The sequence below is a fragment of the Dermacentor andersoni genome, chromosome 1 (genome assembly GCF_023375885.2).
Source record: "Dermacentor andersoni chromosome 1, qqDerAnde1_hic_scaffold, whole genome shotgun sequence".
NCBI lineage: Eukaryota > Metazoa > Arthropoda > Arachnida > Ixodida > Ixodidae > Dermacentor > Dermacentor andersoni.
Window position 1 is genome coordinate 381,506,590 of NC_092814.1, and position 13,098 is coordinate 381,519,687.

Below are 13,098 nucleotides of genomic sequence, written 5' to 3' on the forward strand. Positions count from 1 at the left end.
TCGAAAAGAGTGCGTTGCACGCCGCCCTGGCGACGAAACGCGGCATATCCCAGCCGCTCGACCAGACGACACACACGTGCGCGGCCGTATTATAGTTCGTATGTTTCCGTTTTCGCGCCGCTTCAAGTGGACAGTCTTCGTAAAGAAGCTAGCGCCATCAAGTGAAGAAATGACGAAAGAAGCTTTTTAAGCATTATAATTTTTCACAGTGTGTCGCGGCGAGCACGTGTGTTTCTTTTATGGTTGCTCTGTGTGCCGTTGCCATGCGTGCGGGGCAGCCTGCCTCGCAAATCTAGCAGCTATGGCTCCGGTCGTGCTGCGCTATGGTTTCGGAAGTATTAGTTGGCCTGAAGACATTCCATATTTCTCTGCCTAGACATAAAAAATTCTGATGTTACTTCGCCACAGCAGTCAATGGAGAAGACAGCTTTATCGCATCAGCTGACTCGCGCAAGCAAGGGTTTGAGTGCTCCGCTGCTGGATCCGTAACAACGCTGGCTACATTTAGCACTGATTACATAAATTTACCGGATGCATCTCAGCGCCGAGTCCTCATCCGCATGCGTACTAAAAAAAAAAAACACATAGGAGGCTTAGTCGCGCGTGCGCCGGCAGTATGCGCACACAACTCGTATTACAAGGCAGCTTCCCTCCCACATAATTCTTGGCAATGAATGGATAATATTTACTTTTCGTATCGTTCACTTCGTGCGGTGGCATTGGAAGGGGCTTGGCGGTGGTATTGCGAAGCAACAATGGTTGGTACATATGCCGGATGGTGCATGTTATTGCTCATTTTGTTTCCGACGAAACGCTGACTGCACATTCTGCTGTTTGGTACTGGCTGCCACGGCTGACCGTCTTCACTATCGAATAAACTAAGTACACGCGCGAAATTCGATTTAGAAACCAGCCCGACACTGCTTGACAGGGCGACAAGACAGGAACTTACTCCGCTCGCCTGACTGCTTGGATCCAACGCCGCCTCCGTTCTTGTTCGTAGGGTTTAGATGGAAAGACGCAGAAGGATACATCCTCCCTCATCCCGACGTAGTTGCGGTACTTGTATACGCAAGAGTATCGTCGGCGTCCTTTTGTTTTCCTTCGACTTTCAGAGCACGCAACGCCACTACCAGTAGCAATTTTCGTCCGCCGGAGCGGCTGAGTTGTGAACGTTCTGACCGCCAGGGCGGCGCTGTAGGTGTCGTGAAAACTCCAGCACTGGTTCCCCATAGCACATGCCTCTAGGCCCTTGTGTTTCAAGGGCTCTGGTGAGGCAGTAGTGCTCTAGGCAATTTTAGCATCTCAAATATTTTGTATATTGCGTCATTCTTTCGCAACGCGTTCTAGTGTTCATAGTACACGTCATTAGTCATTGCCATAATTTTGTTACGCGTAGATTTTATGCAATTTACGCCAACTCTTTTAGGTCCCATTACAATCACGTCACATTAACTTCACAGAATCTATCAGTCCACTAGGAACTCATTAACACTAGCATGGCGCTCTTTGGCCATACCTGGCCCTTGCGCCATTAAACATCAGACATTCAACTGAAAGGCGCATGTATGTTGTTCCACATTCCTGGGAAATAATACTTCGAAACTGGTGTCATCCTGGAGGTATTTCCAGGTGAATACGTCTTGCAAGCTCGCTGGTTATAATTCGTAAATTGCAATATGTGCCATAAAGAAAATAATTAGGAAGTTAATTAGTAAATTTAGGTTATTTGTTGAATAAGCTTTAGAGTAGAGAGATGAAGATGACATAGAGGTAATGAATGAAACCCTAACTAGGCCGGCTTTAGAAGCAGCAATTGAAGTGGGAGGTAAGGCACCCAGGCAACCAGTAGGTAAGCTCTCCGAAGTAACGAAGCACCTGATAAAGAAACGACAAAGCATGAAAGTTTTCAACTCAAAAGATCAGATAGTACTTGGGGAACTGCTCAAACTGATCAACAAGCAGATAGTAAGGGATATTAGAAATTATAACGTGAGAAAGACTGAAGCAGTAAAAAATAGACGCAGCATGAAATCAGTGAGAACCCGCCGTGGTTGCTCAGTGACTATGGTGTTGGGCTGCAAAGCACGAGGTCGCGGGATCGAATCCCGGCCACGGCGGCAGCATTTAGATGGGGGCGAAGTGCGAAAACACCGGTGTACTTAGATTTAGGTGCACGTTAAAGAACCCCAGGTGGTCTAAATTTCCGGAATCCTCCACTACGGCGTGCCTCGTAATCAGAAAGTGGTTTTGGCGCGTAAAACTCCATAATTTAATTTAAATCAGTGAGAAGAAAACCTATGCACGTAAATATAAGCAGGGTAATATCATCAGCAATTTCGAACATGTAGTAAAAGCAGCTGAAGAATTCTATAGTGACCTCTACAGTGCCCAGAGCAGCCGCGATACCTCCATTCAAAGTAGTAATGAACAAGTTATAGAGGCTCCTTATTTAACTAGCGATAAAGTTAGAAAGGCCTTGCAAGACATAAAACGGGGACAAGTGGCGGCAGAAAATGGAATAACATCCGATTTAAAAGCTTGCGACCCTTTATACGAAATGTCTCATGACTTCGAGGGTGCCAGAGAAGTGGAAGAATGCCAACATTATACTAATCCACAAAAAGGGAGGCGTTAAAGAACTGTGAAATTATAGACCCATTAGCTTACTTCCAATATTTATAAAATATTTACCAATATAATTTCCAGTAGAATAAGGGCAACGCTGGACTTCAGTCAGCCAAGAGAACAGGCTGGATTCATGAAGGGATACTCCACAATGGATCACATCAATGTCATCAATCAGGCAATCGAGAAATCTGCAGCGTACAATCAGCCTCCCTATGTGGCCTTCATAGATTACGAAAAGGCATTTGATTCAGTAGAGATACCAGCAGTCATAGAGGCACACGTGATCCAGGAGTACAGGAGGCATACGTGAATATTTTGGGAAATATCTAGAAAGATCCTACAGGTACCTTGATTCTCGACAAGTAGAAAGATACCTATAAAGAAAGGGGTCAGTCAAGGAGACACAATCTCTCCAATACTATTCACTGCATGCTCGGAAGAAGTACTCAAGCTATTAAACTAAGAAAGCTTGAGAGTAAGGATCGACGGCGAATATCTCAGCAACCTTCGATTTGCAGATGACATTGTCCTGTTCAGCAACAGTGGGGTTGATTGAGGACCTTATGAGAACCTTAACAAATGATTGAGGATCTTAGCAGAGAAAGTGCAAGCGTGAGGTTGAAGATTAATATGCAGAAGAATGATCAGCAGCCTGGCAAGAGAAGAATAGTTCAGTATCTGTGAAGGAGTATATTTACCTAGGCCAATTGATGACAGGGGACCCTTATTATGAGAAGGAAATTTACAGAATAAAAATGGGTTGGAATGAATGCGGCAGGCATTGCCAGATTCAGACGGGAAGCTTACCATTACCTTTGAAAAGGAAGGTGCACAATCAGTGCATTTTACCGGTGCTGAAATATGGGGCAGACACTTGGAGGTTGTCAATGAAGCTCGAGAACAAGTTAAAGGGACATTAAAGGAAAATAATAACTTTGGTTATATTGATATATCATCTGTGTAAGAGTGTGTCACACCTTTCTGCGCGCCAATAAACGGATTTGTTGCATCTAAAACTGCCACCGAAAGTCCCTGGTCCTGCCGCTCAATTTGAATCGCCCGCGCCATAAATTGAGGGCCTGACGTCACCGTCTCTGCTGCCGCTTTCTGTGAATCAGCTGGCGTCCGAGAGGGAGCGCTACAGTTTGCGGATTTCCCCGGCTCGTTTTGTGGATTTCACAGCTCGTGAGTCATGTCAAGACGCCACCGCGCAACAGCTGAAATGGCGTTCCGGTGTGCGTGGAGCCTGCAATAGCATGTCTGCCTGTGTCATATATTTCTCCGAACGGCGTTCTTCAAGCACGTGTTTAGATGTACTGCGCGTAATGGAATTATAGTTGAGTACGACGTGTTACACTTCAGTGACCGAAGCGAAGAAAAACACCAAGTGCTCTTTCGAGCTCGCGCTTCTAGCGTTGCAGCACACGGTGGAGCTCCGCAGGATTATCAGGACAGGTAAAGACCCTCCATACACGTGCCATCGCTGCAGTTTTAACCTGGTCGGCGGAAACGAGTGTAGGAGAGTGTAGGAGAGCAAAGCACAAAGTGGTGTATGTACGACTCTTCCTAAATACTTGTCTGATAAATTACACGAGTATCAGATACGCGCACACGGACATTCGATCGCGATGGTGCTTGATCCGGATCCCCTCAATCGCTACCCATCCATTGCGATCGAATAGTTTGACTAGGTCGTTGCTCTTACTTTGTGAGCTCAGCCAAGCCAGTCTGAATAGTTGGACCGTATAGCAGCGATCTTTCTCAATCACGCTGGAAGAATTCCTTTCGAATCGGGCTCCATTGCGATCGAAAGACCCGTGTGAGCTGTCAACTCCTGTTCGACTAAGCTCCGTACATCGCGCGCTGATAAATTTGTATTCCTCTGGCGGGCGTAGTATTTGTGAGCTTTTCTAAAGTACGCGAGAAACCATTTACCGCCTTAGTTATAAGTAAAACGTAGTGCACGTTGACTTGCTCAGAGTGCATCTGCGAGTACTGCTAAAGCAAGCATTGTGGACGTTGTGGAAGCGCGTCGAGTAGCTTCTAAGGCTACTTGGCTGCAAGATTACAGCTCAACATTGCTACCTATTTCACCATATGTTTCTGCTTTCCAGGTGCGACTGCGGACGCTGTCAAGTGCTTCCCAACTTTAGCGAGCTCGAGTGCCTGTGTGCCGCGAGTTCGGCCCTTTTCTGCTACCCATACAGGAAGCTATAGAGGTATGCCGAGTTCATTTGCATCCTTTTCCAAAGATATTCCTATCGTATAATGGGACAGTAAAACTGCTGTCATATTCAGCGGTTAATTTCTTAGCTTGCCTTGGACATGTTCTCTGCTTTTTGAATATGTTTACCTGGCACGTCCAATTTTTAATGACCATCTGTAATTCGTCTTTATGATGTGGTTCCTGATGTACAGTTCTGTTCATAGTTTCTTTAGTACGTATGCGCATGGAAGCACTACGTAATGTGATGTTCCACTTGTGTGTTCATTCCATTTTGCTCATGTTGTTTCATTTCCTGCCTGCCATCTCATAACCAGGGACCCCGGACCTAGTCAAACTGGAGCCCGGACTGTAGCTTTTTCTCTGAGGTTCTTACCACATCTTGCGTGAATAAAATTTGATGATCACAGTCAGCCATACCATTGCAAACAGCAGCAGGGGAGCGACTCGCAATGCACTTTAATTTTTTCTTTTGAGCGCCAGCACGATGAACGTGAAACACTGTTTCCAATTGAATGCGTACCTACAAGGGTCAGTATTGCATTTATTCGTCAGCCTGTTACAACTCCCACATGATGCGCATGTCTCCAAGTGTCTTGTCCTTGTCCTTGACTTAAGATGCTGTCAAACGTGTCATAATCTGTTCAACCCAGAAGCAGCCTTATGGTACTTCTGTGGCCATGCCGCATCAGTTGTAGTGACAACCTATGCGACTCGGCTCTCTCACTCCTACACTTTAGAGTAGCACAAAGCTTTCCGATCATGATGTGCACGTCAGCAAGTGTCTTCTGCTTGACTTATGATGCTCTTAAACGTGTCACCGTGCCAGTCGGTAGAAACCTTATGGTATCCTTGCACGCATGCAGCATCAATTGCAGAAATAGCCTATGCGACTTGGTTAGTTCTTTCCCACGCTTCAGTGCAGCACAAACCCTTTCGAGCATGAAGCTTGTCTTTGCTCTTTTCCAGCTTACTAGTATAGCGTTCGAACAATTGGTTTGTGATAACTCCACCAGTTGCTTGACTGCTCTACATCTATCAAAACTTTAAAAACCGTGCCTTGTGCGCCACTATGATCTGTTTTGGAGGGTCTAGGTTCGTTCTGTAGCACAAATGCTGGTGCAAACTTTTCTGGTTCCTGGACTAGTGCTTCTGGAAATGACGGGTTCTCGATGCAAAGCTCGGTCACCTTGTTTTGTAGATCTTGCACGTAATCTGAAAGTAGAACAAACTAGGTAACTTCAGTGCTGCATTTTATTTTAATGCTATAGCAAATATCTGGAGGTGACCTCACCTGGGAACAAATAAGTAAAAGCAACATTCTATAATTAATGCATCGTGTGAAACTTTGCTCCTTGTCTGTCGCTGCGAGTGTGTTTCGCCAGTCCTCTGTCAAAGTAGCAAGAACTTTAACTTTTCTGTATTGAACCTAGCTGTAAAGATGGAGAATGTCTACTTGTGGTAAAATGTATTATTGGGAGAAAAAGCTGTCTGTGCATGCCGATCGCAGTTGCTTCAGAAAGTGTTGCACGATGCTTGAATATGCAACGAATGCAGTACATGCCGCTACCCTGACTCTATAACCACCCTACGAGAAAAAAGATTGTTCTGCCACAATCTGCAGTGCTCTGCTCCTTGCAACACTAGCTTGTGAATTGCTTGTAAATGCAACGTGAGGTGTAGTTTTGTTGAGCACTTGTAGAGCAGAACTGCTAACTGAAAGACAGGCGTGACATGGTTATACTTGCCAAATGTAGCAGCCATTTTTAATGGACATACAGTCATCATGCTATGTCTGGCCTCAAATGTCTTGCTGTGCCATTGCTGTGTTCCAACCTTCGCTGTTGCTTGCTCTCTGTTGGCATCTTCGTTGAAATGAAGGGCAGCAATCAGTGTTCTGGAGATGCAATTTTCCCACAAGGTTAATTCTCAGCAGCACTTTGCAAAATTTTTAGGAAGTACTTGTCTGCCTGAAAAATTAATGAGCCTTCGTTCCCTCATATGTGTATGCGATAGATTTAGGAGCATAGCCGTTCAGGACACTATGGAAAGATTCCAGGCTGTATGTCTGCGTGTCTGGCGAGAGCTGTTGAATGTATTTGAGAAGCAGTGGGGCCATGACAATGGCTTTGACTTGTTTGTGCGCTGGAGAGTCTAATGTGGGAAAAGATAGGACATATATGTATTGTTCCCTTCATCACAATTATATATGGACAATGCGCACTGTGCTAAATTTGATTAATTGTCGAAAAGGTTCTCAATCTCAACTTATCGACTATGTAATTACACTGCACAGAATGCAGTGCCACTCGAAGTGGCAGATTACTTGTAGTTACCAATTTTGAGCCAGGAGACTCTGCTGGATCGTCCATGGAGGCAACGGGAATAGAGGTTGCCATGACCGTCATGGATTTCAGCTATGTGGTTTAGGAGACTTGTCCATGTCGCGACTAGTAAGTCTCCATTTCCTCCGCAAGCACATGCGCACCAGTACAGATGGTTCACAATGGGTTGTATCCAGCTCAACAGCTCCCTGCATCCGGCCTTCCGGGAAGCAGCTGTCAATTTTCGTCTTATGCCTGGAAAAAATTTGCACCATAATTTCTTAGTTCATCTCGTGTGAACTTACACTATAGGTAGATGAAGAAGACTAGCTAGAAGCATCAGTACAGAATGGAATTGGAATACAGTGCGCTGAAAAATCTTTCTGCACACTATTTCTGGTAGTGTAGCCTCAAATAAGTGCGTAGCTTCTTTATTTCAAGGTACTAGTTCCTTCATACCTAGAGGGACTGTCCACCATTTTTCAAGGACTTCCTATTTTGTGATGTAATAGAAAGCTTATCGTTTAAAGTGTAAACGTGCAGTGGTTTCGCAGGTAAGCGAGGAGGAACTTTTAAAACAATGTATTTCGATTTTCGTAGTCTCTTAAAACTGTATGGATGCCTGAAGAACGGGCTAATCGATGCGATTGTGGCAAAAGTGAGAAACCGGAAGCATGTAGCATTTCTGCGGGATCACTTTGTGTAAAGCACTAAAATGACTAATAGCTGTCCTCAGCACATAAGTTGCAAGTTTTTTTTTTGGCCACCTATAATCGCATGTTTTCTACAGGCACAGTCTGAGTAGCAATCCAAGCCTTTTGTGCGACCGTCAAAGAGGCACATTGTGGTAAGGTGTGCCTACACTGCTGTTGTGACGACGCCGGCATGCCTTAAATGCGCAACGAATTTTCAACAACCTGAAAAAGACTGTGACCCTTGCAGCACTCGCACAATGTACTAGCACTAGCACTGCTCCATGTCACAATGTCATGGGGGCATACTTGAAGACCCATTGATGCACCATTTTATTTGTCTGCACGATGGCAGTGCCACTTTCAACACGCGCTAATTAAAAACAAGAAATTGATATCTCATCCAAAGAAAAGTTAGCAGAGGCACCTAAAATACAATTTTAGACAACAAAATAATGTATCCAAGCAAAATAACTCTCTGCACAGCTTTTTGGTGCCATAACAGTGCTCACAGTGGTTGCACTGTTTCACCGTCGAGGAATACATCATTCTTGCACCACTCTCAGAGCCAAATAAGAAATAGAATTCCTGGCTTATAGGATACAAGTTTGCTGTTTCCATCAATGTGACACACAATATTATCGTTCCCGCTACAATGCAAGGACACGATCCTGTGGTAGACAGTCCCTTCAATGCAAATGTTTCAAGTACGATGACGTGTGATGCATTCTTCTTTAATAAACGCTAATTGCTGCAGTCAGTAGTTGCCTTGCGGCTACTAAGCAACATTAGGTATTTTACTAGCAGGAGAAAATATGTAAGTTACATTCATAACTACCATTTGCAACCTGCAAAAGACGTCAAATTGGTGTTTGGTGGCCGGGCAATGCAGCCTCATGTATTTCTTTATTTCTGTATGGCGGTAAGTTGTCAGGGGCCTTATGCAGATGCCTTGGTCACAGAGAAATTGAAGACCTCTGATGAGGCCTTCTTCATTTGTGAGCTTGCCTGAATTTGGGCACTCTGGAAGACAAAAAATTGTATGTGCACATGATACATAATTGCATGAAGTGAAGCTGTGCAAATAAAGCATCTTACCCCATATTCTTAAAACGCTCCTCAACCCCACACCCCACCTCGACTACCGTAAGTTGAAACCATCACACTAGCACAAGAATATGACACAGTCCAATCGCTGTGGCACTATCTTCTTCCAGCGCACACTGCCCATTGTGTAGAGATGAATTCAGGAGTATGTGAGTAAACCGTCAAGGGTGTAAGAATTATGAAAGGTTTTGTTACAAGGAAGGATGGGCCTTCTAAATGCAGCGTGTACACGTTCACATGTGCATTGATAAGTTAAAAAAGAATACTGAGGCATGTATTCGATTGACCCGTGCTTCACGGAATGCTCGATAAACATGTAACAATCATTGCACGATGCTTGAAAAAAACCCGCCGTGGTTGCTCAGTTGCTATGGTGTTAGGTAGCTGAGCACGAGGTCGCGGGATCGAATCCCGGCCGCGGCGGCCGCATTTAGATGGGGGCAAAATGCGAAAACACCCGTGTACTTAGACTTAAGTGCACGTTAAAGAACCCCAGGTGGTCCAAATTTCCGGTGTCCTCCACTACGGCGCGCCTCATGATGAGGAAGTGGTTTTGGCACGTAAAACCCCATGATTAAATTTTTTTAATGCTTGAAAAATAGCAATAATCAAATATGTCAACTGATGCTCGGTGGTTCTTTTTCTACTTACTTCTTTGACTTGAATTTGCTCTGTGTATTATCTTTCCCGTGCCAGGACACAAGAAAGAGTATGTCAAGAACTTAGCACTGTAGCCTGGTGAGTCACAGCGCCCGTCCCCGTAGAGCTCTAAGCTGCTGTCAGCAGCTGCTGCCAGAAGTCCTTTCTGGTGCTCATCCCAGACATACGAGAAATTTGGACTCCGTCCTGAATTTCGATCCACTCCAGGTGCTACACGTACTGTTCTGTGCACATGGTTTATGTCTGATAGCAATCAACATGAAAAAAATAGCTGCAATTACAAAATATTGTGCACTCTTTTAATGGACTTGAAGGAGAAACACCACCCACATGTAAGCTCTGCCTAGACACACAGAGCAACATAAGCACTGACGTACAGAACATGCTAACCCAAAACCTTGGCTAAAAACTGAAAGTAACTCTCCTGAACTGTATTCGTGTTTTGTATCTTATTCAGGATGGTATGCAAGGATGAGGCACATGCTGCGACATCATTCCGATTCCCACGTTATGTTACAAATTTTGAAGACATTCTGCCCTAAACCTCTTGTCAGGACACGTAAAAGGAACAGATTATGTTAAAAAAATGTTGAGTCGGTGTAGCAAAGCTTTGCAGACATTACCAGCATAAAATATATGCAAGTAAATGAAACTACATTGAAATTCTCGTCATCGCAATGGAATCTTCGGTACTGCATATGAGCCACAAAATTGTGAAATTGACCTTCCACTTTCTCTACTACTAGGCAACATTTTTTGCAAGCCAAGCCATTTTTGCAAGCCAATAATTTAACAAAAATGACATCTACAAATACAGCACAATGGAGCACTTTTCCTTACTGTTCCATTACGGGTTTTCTGAAATTAGATGCTACAATTTCTGCAGCTGCGTGAATTGTGTGCTTGAGAGGAGAAGCGAGAAAAAGGAATGCGCGACGAGGCAGAAGAAAAAAAAAGGCGCGAAGAGGCAGAGGAGAAATAAAGGCACGAAGAGCGAGATAATGTTCTTAAAATGAGATAACTAGAAATAGAGCACATTCGAATCAGCTCGGCACGTTCAAGTCCCCTTTCCGATGGAGACGAAACGCCTAAACTGAGAATACAGGACATGATGCTATCGTACAGGACAGGCGGTGATATCTCACTTCTTCTCATGAATTTCGAACGTACGTGTGAAAAGATAGGGCTGGGCGAAAGCCTTTGGTCTCAAAAACTCTTTTCAGTTGTCCCAGGAAAGGCTGCGGAAGTTCTTGCACGCTTGTCTAAAGAAGACTACGAGAACTATGGAAAGGTATAAGCCGCGCTTCTTCGTGAATACCGCCTGTCTGCCGAGGCATTTCGACAGCGGTTTAGAGAGGCAAAAAGGAGCAGCGAGTCGCACAGTGAGTTCGCGTACGAGTTAAAGTCTAACTTAAAAGAGTGGCTCAAAAGTGCAGAAGTGTATGTCAACCATGACAAGCTGCTTGAATGCATAGTACCGGAAAAGTTTTACCGAGTTCTTCGAGAAAATGTTAGACTTTGGCTGCAGGACAGGCTCCCAGATGTAGACTTAGAGGAGGCAGCGCAGCTCGCGGAGGAATATTACGCGCCCCGAAATTTCCAACAAAAACCTGTTCAGCAAGATAGGCTAGAGAATAATGACTATTCTGTAAAGCGGTTTACCCCTCGCAACCCAATTTTTCCGAATAAGAAATGATCTACGAGCGACGGGTTCAGCAAAGAAGTATCGACTAAGGCTGAGTTGGCGAGGGAAGGGCTAGCAAGGACAGCCCAGTTGGCTGGGGCCGCTAAAGCTAAGGCAGAGGTAGAGCGCGCGTTGGAGGCCCGGAGACCAATTATCTGCTTCCGTTGCAACAAGGAAGGCCATATTTACTCAAATTGCAAGGAGCAAATCGCGTTCGCCAGCATTAGCCAGTCACGAAAATCTGAAGCTGCTCGAGCCATATATGCAGGATGTCGTGGTAAACGGGAAAATGTGCAGGGCACTTCACGATACCGCCGCCACCTAGGATGTTACTCATCCGGCTTGTGTTTCTCCCGGGGAGTATACAGGGGAATGCACCTGGGTCAGACAAGTCGCAGAAGAGCAGAGCGCGTGCTTGGTAGTTGCCAGGGTAACCCTCGAGGGCGCTTTTGGTAGATTGCAAACGCATGCAGCCGTGGGTCCAAGTTTACCCGAACTCTTTTCATATCTTTTTTCGAACAAATCGGAGCAGCTTTTAGAAAAGGAGGGCTGGTCGTTCTCTACCAATCTCGCTTGCATGGCATTAACGCGAGCGCCGTCACGCGCCCTCTCAAAGAAACGTGAAAGCTCATTTTCAAACGAGGAAACTGACAATGTAACGTCCTCACAGCGGCAGCCTAGGCCGCGGCTGATGAAAAGCAGAGGACTCAGACTTGTGACGGATCAATTACCGGATCAGTGACAGTTTTCCCGAGCCTTTCGAGACTCGGGAAAACGGGGCGCCTAGGACTGAAGTGGACGGTTCACTGCTTAGTCCCGCAGCATTTTGCTGGGAGCAGCTTAGTATAGGGTTGACTGAGAGGCGTTTATCGCGGCACAGAAATGTGACCCTTCGTTAACTGTGCTGCAGGCTAATGTGAATGAAGGAGTGGCCTGAAAGAACATCTCGTTCTACACTAGGTCATCTCAAGTACCAGAAATACCAGGATTCCAAGGGTCGGACATACAACTAACTACTCGTGCCAGAAAACTACCGACCACAGCTTTTACAGCTAGCGCATGGGAATGCTTGGGAGGGTCACCTCGGTATCGAGAAGACAAAGGCTAGGATAGCGCAAGATTTCTATTGGCCAGGATGCTGGAAAGAGGTTGAAACACTTGTTCGGTCATGCGACGCATGTCAGCGAGTTGGTAAATCCAACGACAAGTGGAAGGCCCCAATCAAATTGGTGCCTATTATCAAAGAACCATTCTGGAAGCTACATACAAATGCTGATGGACTTAGCAGAGCCTTTTAGGCTGCAGCCTATGCTTATCCGAGAGCTTATCCTAGAAGTTAAAAGTTTTAATGCTACGTTTTCATGAATGCTCTTGTCTCTTCAGTTATTTTAGCAAATTGAAGTTGGTTGATAATCACTTACGACACACAATCGTGTGAAGGGAATCGTAATGTTAGTGTCACCGATTAAAATGAGCCTCCGGATCGCTCCAGAGCCTACCGCAGCCACTCGAATTGGCTATCCTTGCAAACCAAGGGACAGAATTTCGCTCGCAGCGAGACAGGGCAAAATATAAACTTTCTTCGACTGCCTCAGCTGTGTTTTGCCTACCCGAATGACTGTTAGGAATGGCTTTACAATCTATTCTTTAGCTGTTTATTCTCTTTGAATGTGCCTTCTTTGAGAGCACTATTTGTTTAAGTCTGTATCCCGGGCTCTTTATCGGGCGCGTGTTTCGTGTTTAGTACAATAACTGTAAATGTTCGGTTGAGAGCAC